Below are 12,238 nucleotides of genomic sequence, written 5' to 3' on the forward strand. Positions count from 1 at the left end.
TAAGGGATGTTGCAGGAACCTTGATAAATATTTAGGCAACTGGGAGGTTTTGCCTCTTTGCTAAGGGGAAAGAGGATAATTTGTTAGCTGTGTCATTTCCTACTTTTGGTGGTGAAATTTACCCTTCCTGTTTTGTAACATAATTTTAGGAAGTACTGGATTCTGGTACAATGCCAGAAACAATGTTGTATTGATAATAAAACTTCAGTTTCTGGGTATCACATTTCAAGGGTAACTCAGTTAAGAAGAATATTGCATTTGGGTGGCAGAGCAGTAAAAGGTATGGGGAGGCCATGGTACATGTGGAGAAGGTATTTATTTACATATATGTTTCTCTAAACATGGTTCAGGGAGCTTAGTACACCAGAAATGTGTAGATAATATATTTTCTGATGTATTTAAATACATCGCTTTAAATTATATCCTTCCAGTGAAAGATCTGTAAAGCCACGTCATTTTGGTTACCATAAACCAGTACAGAAAGAGCATATATAAATTAATAACATACATCATCTGAATTTCATGACATGACAACAATTTCACTGTCATTTTTTCTGGAGTGGGAAATAAGGTATCAACTCACATACTACGTCACTACAAAAAGAGGATTACATATAGAGAGATTACTGCTATCCATATACCACAAACATATCTAACACAAGCAATTTATATTAGAATTAAAACTGCTATTGGGAGAGTAAATATTTGGATAGTATATGACTTCCAAATAGGTCACTTCTGAAACTATTGGTGCACAATAGGGAGAGGAAATCCATGAAGTATGAGAGTTTAATTGTATTGCTGAGCTTGCAAAGGCTATTGCAACAATAGAGAGCAGTGTCAGCTCTTCTCTCTAAGGCTGCTGCAATAATCCACTACTGGGAACTGCTGTTCTGAGCATGGGATCCAGACATATGGTTGAATCTCATAAAGACAACAATCCATAAGGTCAACAGACATAAGGCTGAAAGGCCAAGAAGTCAACATGTTGAGAAGTTACTAAGCCAGAAAGCTGAAAGAAGAGCAAGTATCCTTTGTTTCTGAGTCTGGGCTTTTGAGAAGGGCCTAGAAACCTATTGCCTAGCAACAGGACATTAACTCACTCTTCTCTAAACAACTGAATACTTCTCCTCCCGTCACCTTTCTGGCTAATTGACTTTGGGGGATTTCTGGACTCTTGGCTTCATGGGACTCAAGTACATGATCAAAAAACATCTCAGCTCAGAATTATTGAGGTTACTCTAATAAAATAAGGAAGAGTGTAATGTTAAATGATAATTTAAAAAGAGGCTTTTCATCCACTGTGTCATTTCTCAATATGTTTCTTTAAATTAGAGATGTGATAGGTTGCTAAACAATAACTTGAACTTAATTTACACATTTCTAATTAATACAGAATCCATCCACTGTCAGTAGGCATGTGGATAACTTCAAAATTTACTTATTAACTGTTTGTTTTCCTGGCTTCATTTTGGAACGAATACCAATAGATATTCCATCACGTAACAACAAGAGAAGCACCTGGGAATATAATGCCATCACCTTACTCATCACCACAACTCCTTGTGATTCCACTATCCATAACCTTGACATCATTCTTGATCCTGAACTCTCCTCCTCCTTCCACTGCCATCTCCTGGGTCTGCAAATCTCCCTGTCACCTCTGCAGCTGTTCAATTACCTGGAGTCTTGCTCTGCTGAAATCCTCATCTCTACATTTCTTTCTTCACCCCTTAACTCACATCTCTATCATCTTCCCATCTCCTTGCCCTCTATGTGCAGAATGTTGCCCCCCACCTTACTACTTAGACAAAGAAGTGGAAACATATCACCCCTATCCTGAGATTCAGCCACTTCATTCCACATTCATCTCAGGATCCAGTTCAAAACCGTCTCTTTTTAAAAAAAAATCTATATGGATTTACTGCAGCTTACCTTTTGGACTGTGTTCCTCCTTCTTTCCCTCCACCCTCCCACTACTTTTTAGCTTCTTCCTCTTATATTATATTCCTACAATCTCCAAGCTGTTGGTGCCGTATATTTTTTCTTTGCATTTCCTGCCATCTGTATTTCCCTGACTTTTAAACTCCCCATCTCCTTTCAAATCTCATCTTAAGACTTATCTTTTCTCCCTTGCCTATGCTCCTACTTGCTCTCTTCTTCTACTATTGGCTTTGTGATGGAATGCTTTGATTTATTCACCATACAATGTCTTTATATCCTTGTTTCTGAAATATATATCATATTATGTTCACTATCTTGTATTACTTTGTTCTGTAAGAAACCCCTTCTTCATCCAAAGCCTAGGGGGTGGAGGGAAACAAAAGCATGTTAAACACAGGAAAACTGGGTGGAGTGGCTAAGCAGAAATAGCTATAAGTTGGCTATGCAGTATGCTCCTACTCATTACATTAGTCATTAGCAGCCCCTACATGCCACTCAGGCATCTCAAAAGGATATCTGGTCTGGCTGCTGGGAGCAAGGGTCAGGTAACAGCTGCTGTGCACCACATGGACTTGTCTCCAATAGGCATATATTACACAATATAAATTTCTGCTACTTGGAACAGTAGTAATCCCCCTCTGCAAAATGTGCTGCCAGTGCTGGAGACAGGAGTTAAGCAGAATCAGGAAGGCTGCACATAGCTGCTCTGAAGTCCAAGTGGTTTGTCCCTGATTTTCTCCATGGATACTCAGTCTCCAGGCATCCCTTTGGCCACACATCCCCACCAATACTGTTTCCAGTTGGGGTGCTTACAACATTTTTTCCCGTACATGAGTCTGTACCAATCCTTTTAGAGTAAGTCCTTTTCTATGCATCTTTATGCAGGAAGGGAAGGCACTAAGTTTTGGTACACTGTTTGTATGGGCAGGCTATATAAAATAGATTAGTATTATGAGCTATGTATGTTCCCTTTATATTTTGGCATTGTTTCATGTTACAATGTAGTGGCCCACTGTTAGATGCTGTGCTCAAATTTCAGTGAAAGCACACCATTGTGAATCCATGCTCATGTACAGTATTACTCATTTAATCTGCTGCCAGGCCATCCAAAGCCAATTTCTCAGTTCTCGATATGTAAAAAGATCTTTTCTAATATCTGTATTCCTTTCTTCATGGAAATATTCTTTTACTGATATAGTTACAGATTAAGTATATCTGGATGATAATGCCTTATTTAAGGAAAAAGACATAGGGCCCAAGTTAATAGGCTATACATCGTCTCAACTTCACATATAGATAGCGAATGATGGCTATTGCTGTTGGCATCAGTTCTGGTGTATGGATCATTGTATCTGTTAATGTTGTAATATTTTTAATGATACTTGTTTCATGAATTTGTGCTCAGTTTGTTTCATGATTTGCTTGCTTTGCACAGGTCAGCAAAAGAGAAGTAAGTAATGAAGGAGAATATTGACATTATGTGCAAGTTGTTTCTGAGAATGTGCATCCAGTATTCAGGACCTGCATCAAATGGAAAATGTCACTTACATATTTGACACCATACTGTTACACAGGAAATTATCAATAAGAAACTATAAGGAGTGTATGAAGCACTATTGTATGTATTAGAAATAATCAAATTTATTTAGGACAAATAAAAAGAGATGCCTTTTGTCCAACCGCTAATCCAAACAGAACCTAAACCTTTTTTTAAAAGTGACTTACAAAGGAAATTATCAAAACTTCACAAGATATACAGAAATTACAGTTCAGGCTGTGAGTACATTTCTATTTAAAGCCCAAATTTGACTGCTAAATTGGCTGTAAAAATAAACCATTTTTTTCCTGCCAAAGGAGAAATATTTTGAAAAGTTTGAATTTAATTTAATCAGGCAAAGCAATTGGAAGATATGAAAACTTAAAATATGAGGCTGTTCACTTTTCCGTAACTTCTCTTATCAACCCATTTCTCAGCAGGGCCTCGCCACTAAATTTATTTTATTTCATTGTTCTCAGTGAAGACTGGCTGGGGATGAGACTGCTTTGAGATAGAGAAACCCACAAAGATAAGCATAAGAATGGCCAAATTTGATCAGACCATTGGTCCATCTAGCCTAGTAACCTGTCTTCCAACAGTGGCCAATACCAGGTGCTTCAGAGCGACTGAACAAAACAGATAATCATCAAGTGATCCATCCCGTGTCACCCATTCCCAGCTTCTTGTAAACAAAGAGGAAGGACACCCGCCTCCAAAAAATGACAGGTGAACAAGTCCAGTGACCAGATCATTTTGATAGTGTGACAGCTTCCAGAGACCCAGCTAATTTCCCAGAAGGCAGGGAGTGAACTCTTGCTTAGACCTCAAACAGGTGTATAGGCTGGGACCTGTACACCCAAGCAACCCCCATTCAGTCTCTCGGGGAATAAAGGAAAATAACACTTGATAATTAGGAGGCAGGGGCATGCACAGGAATTTAAATTTGGCTGCTTTTGGAGGGGCATCTTAAACACACACAAATAAAAGGTTCGCGTGACACTCCCCCTCCCTGATTTCTCAGAACACCACTGGCAGGGACACCCAGGAGCAAGGAGGCAGCCAGGGGAGGGAGGAAGCAGCAGGGAGGCCCTATAGCTGCTGCTTCTCCTTCCCTGATGCTGGAGTCCTAGTGCTGCTGCCTTCTTTGCAGACTGCCCACTGAGGTGAGTCAGGGGATGGAGGCAGAGGTAATGGGTGGGACTCCAGCAGCAGGGAAGGAGAAAAAGGGGCTGTAGAGGTGGGGGGAGGAGGAGCTCAGCTGGCAGGCAGCCAGCCACCCTACTGCTTCTTTCCTCCCCAGGTTGCAGGGACACATGGAGATTTGGGGGGGGGGAATGCCCCTTCGTGCCCCCCCCTTGTGCGTGTCCCCATTAGGAGGTCTTTGACAAACTTCACACCAAGTTGTCACAGGCCTGGGTTGCCTCCAGGCTGAGAGAGTTGTTTGGTTATTTTTTTTAATGTGAATCCACCTTGGTTTGTCTCTCTTATAATCAATACATTTTAAAATCTTCCAAGAATAAAATCTGGAGAAATAAAATTGTCTAAAATGTGCGTATAATTTTTCTGAACCATTGATTTGCTCCATCAGCTTACAAGTAGTTTTTGAAATGTTAAGTTTGTCAAATGTCCCTAACTACAAATTGTGCTGTGTGTTATATACCTTCTTGTTGCAAGCTAAGGTCATAAACATTCAACATGCCGACTTTGTACCCACCCATTCTTCCATATTTTCAAAAATAAATGGGCTTTGAAAGAAACTTTCTCTGTGGGCATCAGGGCCGGCTCCAGGGTTTTGGCCACCCCAAGCAGCCAAACAAAACAAAACAAAACAAAAAGCCGCAATCGCGATCTGAGGCGGCAATTCGGCGGGAGGTCCTTCGCTCCGAGCAGGAGTGAGGAAGCGTATGCCGAATTGCCGCCGAACACCTCTCCGAAGTGACCGCCCCAAGCACCTGCTTGGTAAGCTGGTGCCTGGAGCTGGCCCTGGTGGGCATGTTCCATAACTATGTGCTGCCAGCTTGCTTGAATCTTTTCTTGACGCATCTAATACTGGCTACTGTCAGACCCAGAATGCACATCTGAATTATATGGGCCACTGGTCTGATTCAGCATGGCATTTCCTATGGTATTTCCTACATGAAGCACAGCTGTGTGCATGAACACAGACTGAGCATGTGACTTTGCTATAAATGCAGTCTGTGCTGTGAAATTAAATTTTTGAGTCCAGCAAGAAGCCAAGTCAGAATGGTTGCTTAAGCCCAGAAGTCATGTAACAATAACAACCATGGCAAAGTAAAATAATATTTTTATTGCTTTTTCACATTTTGGAATCCTTTGTTTTCTGTCATCAGGCAAAAGCCCTTTGAGGCCTTCGTTTGAAAGAATCCTACAGAAAAGGGGCTAGACTATTCCATCTGGCACATGGCATGCACTTGATAAAAAGGATGCAAGATATGACTAATCTTTAGAAGTATATAAATTATTCATGCATACACACACGATATATTACCATATAATCCTAAGTGAGCAAGGGGAGTACTAATTCAGTGCACAGGATGTCAGTGTAACTATGTTAAAAACAATCATTTACATTGAACAAGGACCTTTATTAGAATGAAAAAAAACAACCCAATATTGAGTTATTTTGTCTCTACATCTGTTTCACTGCAGAACCTGCCTAGAATTTTCCTCTTCCCCACTCCTGCCTGGCTTCCTCCTACAGACTGAAAGAAACAGTACAATACTCTTACCTATGACTTTCTCATTTCAAGGTGAGCTGTAGATATAGGAAAGAGAGAGAGAGAGAGATGTGGTCAGATTCCTTACTTAGTATTATCCCATCCAAAAATCAGCATAAAAGAGGGAACAAGTTAAACCTGCTCAAAGCATGCTTCTCTTGCATCTTTGCCACTAGGGCCACAGCAGATACTGGTGCTCATGTGTTATCGCTAGTCAATGGGAGACTGGGTACCTGCTGCAGCTACCATATTGATTGGACTCATTTGCTACAAGAAGATCATATTGCTTAGCATATTGATTATGCGGACAGTGGAATCTTTATGCAGCTATGATGTATGGCATCTAATGCTCACTTTATGTGGAATCACTGTCTCTATTACTGATTTGTCTCTGAACACATCAGATAAAATATCTGTTATGGATATTAAACCTTTTCATTTGACTGTGCTGCTGAAGAGTTTTGACTGAATGTAACCATACAGTGCATATCCAACAATATAGGCATAAAATGAGAACTATGCATTCCACAGCTGACAACGTTAAGTAAGTACAGCACAAATAATACTGTATTTGCAGCACTGTTAGATGTAGCACTGTTACTGCAGCACTGTTATGTAGCAGCACAAACTTTCATACCAGAATGAACTGAACATTTGTTCTCTTGCACCTCTGCCTTACCTCAATTGTTGTAGGTTCTCTCTTTGGATTTGGGACTGCATTCTCACCATCCACTCGTGTTCCACACTTGTTCTGCCTGTCAGCAGCCACTACTCTGGCAAATGAAGTGTAAAAATATAATTAGGAAGGCCAAAAACGAATTTGAAGAACCAAAGACTCAAAAAAGTAATAGCAAAAACTTTAAGTACATCAGAAGCAGGAAGCCTGCTACACAACCATTTTTTTTAGGTGACAAATCTGAGGAACTATCCCAGATTGAGGTGTCATTAGAGGAGATTTTGGAGCAAATTGATAAACTAAACAGTAATAAGTCACCAGGACCAGCTAGTATTCACTCAAAAGTTCTGAAGGAACTAAAATGTGAAATTGTGGAACTACTAACTGTAGTATGTAACCTGTTATTTAAATCGGCTTCTGTACAAGATGACTGGAGGATGGCTAATGTGACACCAATTTTTAAAAAAGGCTCTAGACAATTACAGGCTGGTAAACCTACCTTCAGTACTGGGCAAACTGGCTGAAACTATAATAAAGAACAGAATTATCAGACACATAGATGAACATGATTTTTTGGGGAAGAGTCAACATGTTTTTTGTAAAGGGAAATCATGCCTTACTAATCTACTGGAATTCTTTGAGAGGGTCAACAGACATGTGGACAAGGGTGATCCAGTGGATATAATGTACTTAGATCTTCAGAAAGCCTTTAACAAGGTCCCTCACCAAAGGCTCTTAAGCAAAGTAAGCTGTCATGAGATAAGAGGGAAGGTCCTTTCATGGATCAGTAAATGGTTAAAAGATGGGAAACAAAGGGTAGTAATAAATGGTCAGTTTTCAGAATGTAGAGAGGTAAATAGTGGTGTCCCCCAGGAGTCTGTAATGGGATCAGCGCTGTTCAACATATTCATAAATGATCTGGAAAAAGGGGTAAACAGTGAGGTGGCAAAATTTGCAGATGATACAAAACTACTCAAGGTAGTTAAGTCCTAAGCAGACTGCAAAGAGTTACAAAAGTATCTCTCAAAACTGGGTGACTGGGCAACAAAATGGCAGATGAAATTCAATGTTGATAAATGTAAAGTAATGAACATTGGACAACATCTATACTATAATTCCAACTATACATATAAAATGATGGGGTCTAAATTAGCTGTTACCACTCAAGAAAGATCTTGGAGTCATTGTGGATAGTTCTCTGAAAACATCCACTCAATGTGCAGTGGCAGTCAAAAAAATGAACAGAATGTTGGGAATCATTAAGAAAGGAATAGATAATAAGACAGAAAATATCATATTGCCTGTAGTGGGGTGGTCACCCGGTCCTGTCATAAAGGGCTTAAAACAGCCCAGGAGAGGGCTGTGGCTGGAGGCAAGCAGCCCAGGCTGATTGGGGAAGCAGCCTCAGCTGTGGCCATGCCCCAATCAGGGCCCAGGTGGCCCTTATAAGAGGGCAGTGGGCTAGGAGCATATAGCATGCTCTCTCTCATCTTTTAGAAGGAGGGGCCTGGCTGCTGGGGAGTGTACCTGAGTACCTGAGGTGGAGTAGGGCTGGGGGAAGGCCAGAGGAGCTGGGGAGCTCTGGCCTGGAAACCCCTCAGGTTGCAGGCTTAGGGTATGTCTACACTATGAAATTAGTTCGAATTTATAGAAGCCGGTTTTATTGAAATCGGTTGTATAAAGCCGATTGTGTGTGTCCACACATAAAATGCTCTAGGTGCTCTAGTCGGCGGACCGCGTCCACAGTACAAGGCTAGCGTCGACTTCCGGAGCATTGCACTATGGGTAGCTATCCCACAGCTATCCCACAGTTCCCGCAGTCTCCGCCGCCCCTTGGAATTCTGGGTTGAGATCCCAATGCCCGGATGATGCAAAACAGTGTCGCGGGCGGTTCTGGGTACATGTCGTCAGGCCCCTCCCTCCCCCGTCACAGCAACGGCAGACAATAGATTCGCGCCTTTTTACCTGGGTTACCTGGGTTACCTGTGCAGACAACATGGAGCCCGCTCAGCTCAGCTGAGCTCACCGTCACCATATGTCCTCTGGGTGCCGGCAGACGTGGGACTGCATTGCTACACAGCAGCAGCTGCTAACTGCCTTTTGGCGGTAGACGGTGTAGCATGAGTGATAGTTGTGGGGCTGGCAGCCGTAGGGCTGCATTGCACCAGCCCCTTGCCAGGCGATGGTATATTATGACTGGTACCCATCGTCGTCGTACTGGAGTGGCTGTCAATCATGGCCACCTGGGCAGACATGCTACTGTTTCGATGATGATGGCTACCAGTCGTAATATACTATTTTCTGCCAATTGCCCAGTATTGTCTGCTAAGCACCCAGAAGAGGCCGAGGGTGATGCTGGGTGCTGGCGGACGTGGGGCTGGCAGACGGGGGCTGCATTGCTACACAGCAGCAGCCCCTTGCCTTTTGGCAGATGATGGTATTTTATGATTGGTAACCGTCATCATCATACTGGAGAGGATATCACTCATGCTGCACCGTCGGCTGCCAGCTTAAGATGTAAAAAATAGATTTGTTCTGTATTCATTTGCTTCCCCTTCCTCCGTGAAATCAACGGCCTGCTAAGCCCAGGGTTTTCAGTTTAATCTTTGGGGGGACCATTCTGTGTGACAGTTGTTTGTGTTTCTCCCTGTTCCTGTACCTGTACGCCATGTCGTCACTCGGCCCTCCCTCCCTCCCGCCCTCCCTCCTTCTCCTGGTCCATCAGATACTACTTTCGCGCCTTTTTTCTGACCAGGCGCCATAGCTAGCACTGGGATCATGGAGCCCACTCAGATCACCGTGGCAATTATGAGCACTATGAACACCACGCGCATTGTCCTGGAGTATATGCAGAGCCAGGACATGCCAAGGCGAAACCCGGACCAGGCGAGGAGGCGATTGCAGCGCGGCGACGAGAGTGATGAGGAAATTGACATGGACATAGACCTCTCACAAGGCACAGGCCCCAGCAATGTGGAAATCATGGTGTCACTGGGGCAAGTTCATGCCGTGGAACGCCGATTCTGGGCCCAGGAAACAAGCACAGACTGGTGGGACCGCATCGTGTTGCAGGTGTGGGATGATTCCCAGTGGCTGCGGAACTTTCGCATGCGTAAGGGCACTTTCATGGAACTTTGTGACTTACTTTCCCCTGCCCTGAAACGCCAGGATACCAAGATGAGAGCAGCCCTCACAGTTGAGAAGCGAGTGGCGATAGCCCTGTGGAAGCTTGCAACGCCAGACAGCTATCGGTCAGTCGGGAATCAATTTGGAGTGGGCAAATCTACTGTGGGGGCTGCTGTGATCCAATTTGCCAGGGTAATGAAAGACCTGGTGATAGCAAGGGTAGTGACTCTGGGCAACGTGCAGTCAATAGTGGATGGTTTTGCTGAAATGGGATTCCCAAACTGTGGCGGGGCCATAGACGGAACCCATATCCCTATCTTGTCACCGGAGCACCAAGCCACCGACTACGTAAACTGCAAGGGGTACTTTTCAATGCTGCTGCAAGCCCTGGTGGATCACAAGGGACGTTTCACCAACATCAACGTGGGATGGCCGGGAAAGGTACATGATGCTCGCGTCTTCAGGAACTCTGCTCTGTTTCAAAAGCTGGAGGAAGGGACTTTCTTCCCGGACCAGAAAGAGACCATTGGGGATGTTGAAATGCCTATCGTGATCCTTGGGGACCCAGCCTACCCCTTAATGCCATGGCTTATGAAGCCGTACACAGGCAGCCTGGACAGTAGTCAGGACCTGTTCAACTACAGGCTGAGCAAGTGCCGAATGGTGGTGGAATGTGCATTTGGACGTTTAAAAGCGCGCTGGCGCAGCTTACTGACTCGCTCAGACCTCAGCGAAAAGAATATCCCCATTGTTATTGCTGCTTGCTGTGCGCTCCACAATATCTGTGAGAGTAAGGGGGAGACATTTATGGCGGGGTGGGAGGTTGAGGCAACTCGCCTGGCCGCTGATTACGCGCAGCCAGACACCAGGGCGGTTAGAGGAGCACAGCAGGGCGCGGTGCGCATCAGAGAAGCTTTGAAAACAAGTTTTGTGACTGGCCAGGCTACTGTGTGAAAGTTCTGTTTGTTTCTCCTTGATGAACCCTCCAAACCCCCCCCCGACCCCGTTCACTCTACTTCCCTGTAAACCAACCACCCCACCTCACCCTCCCCTCCCGCTTGCAGAGGCAATAAAGTCATTGTTTTTTCACATTCATGCATTCTTTATTAGTTCCTCACAGAAGTAGGGGGATAATTGCCAAGGTAGCCTGGGATGGGTGGGGGAGGAGGGATGGAAAAGGACACACTGCATTTTAAAACTTTAACTCTTATTGAAGGCCAGCCTTCTGATGCTTGGGCGATCATCTGGGGTGGAGTGACTGGGTGGACGGGGGCCCCCACACCGTGTTCTTGGGCGTCTTGGTGAGGAGGCTATGGAACTTGGGGAGGAGGGCTGTTGGTTACACAGGGGCTGTAGCAGCGGTCTCTGCTCCTGCTGCCTTTCCTGCAACTCAACCATACGCTCGAGCATATCAGTTTGATGCTCCAGCAGACGGAGCATTGCCTCTTGCCGTCTGTCTGCAAGCTGATGCCACCTATCGTCTTCAGCCCGCCACTTGCTCTGTTCATCCCGCGATTCAGCCCGCCACCTCTCCTCTCTTTCATATTGGGCTTTTCTCATCTCCGACATTGACTGCCTCCACGCATTCTGCTGTGCTCTATCAGCGTGGGAGGACATCTGCAGCTCCGTGAACATATCGTCCCTCGTCCTACGTTTTCTCTTTCTAATATTCACGAGCCTCTGCGAAGGAGAAACATTTGCAGCTGGTGGAGGAGAAGGGAGAGGTGGTTAAAAAAGACACATTTTAGAGAATAATGGGTACACTCTTTCATTACAAGGTCGCATATTTCGGCTTGCAGGCAGCCATGGTAGGCCACAGTGTTTTGGCTTTTTTAACCTTCTTAACATGCGGGAAAGGTTGCAAACAGCAGCGCATTTCCCATATCAAGGATGAATTGGGTTGTCCATTTAAAATGGGGTTTCAATGTAAAAGGAGGGGCTGCGGTTTCCCGGTTAACATGCGGCACAAACACAAGTAAATCACGCCCCCCCACACACACACACGATTCTCTGGGATGATCACTTCACCCCTCCCCCCACCGCGTGGTTAACAGCGGGGAACATTTCTGGTCAGAAGAGCAGGAACGGGCGCCTCTGAATGTCCCCTTAATAAAATCACCCCATTTCAACCAGGAGAGCTTTCTGGAGATGTCCCTGGAGGATTTCCGCTCCATCCCCATACACGTTAACAGACTTTTCCAGTAGATGTACTGGCCG

Source organism: Trachemys scripta, chromosome 6, assembly GCF_013100865.1.
Source record: "Trachemys scripta elegans isolate TJP31775 chromosome 6, CAS_Tse_1.0, whole genome shotgun sequence".
Taxonomy (NCBI): Eukaryota; Metazoa; Chordata; order Testudines; family Emydidae; genus Trachemys; species Trachemys scripta.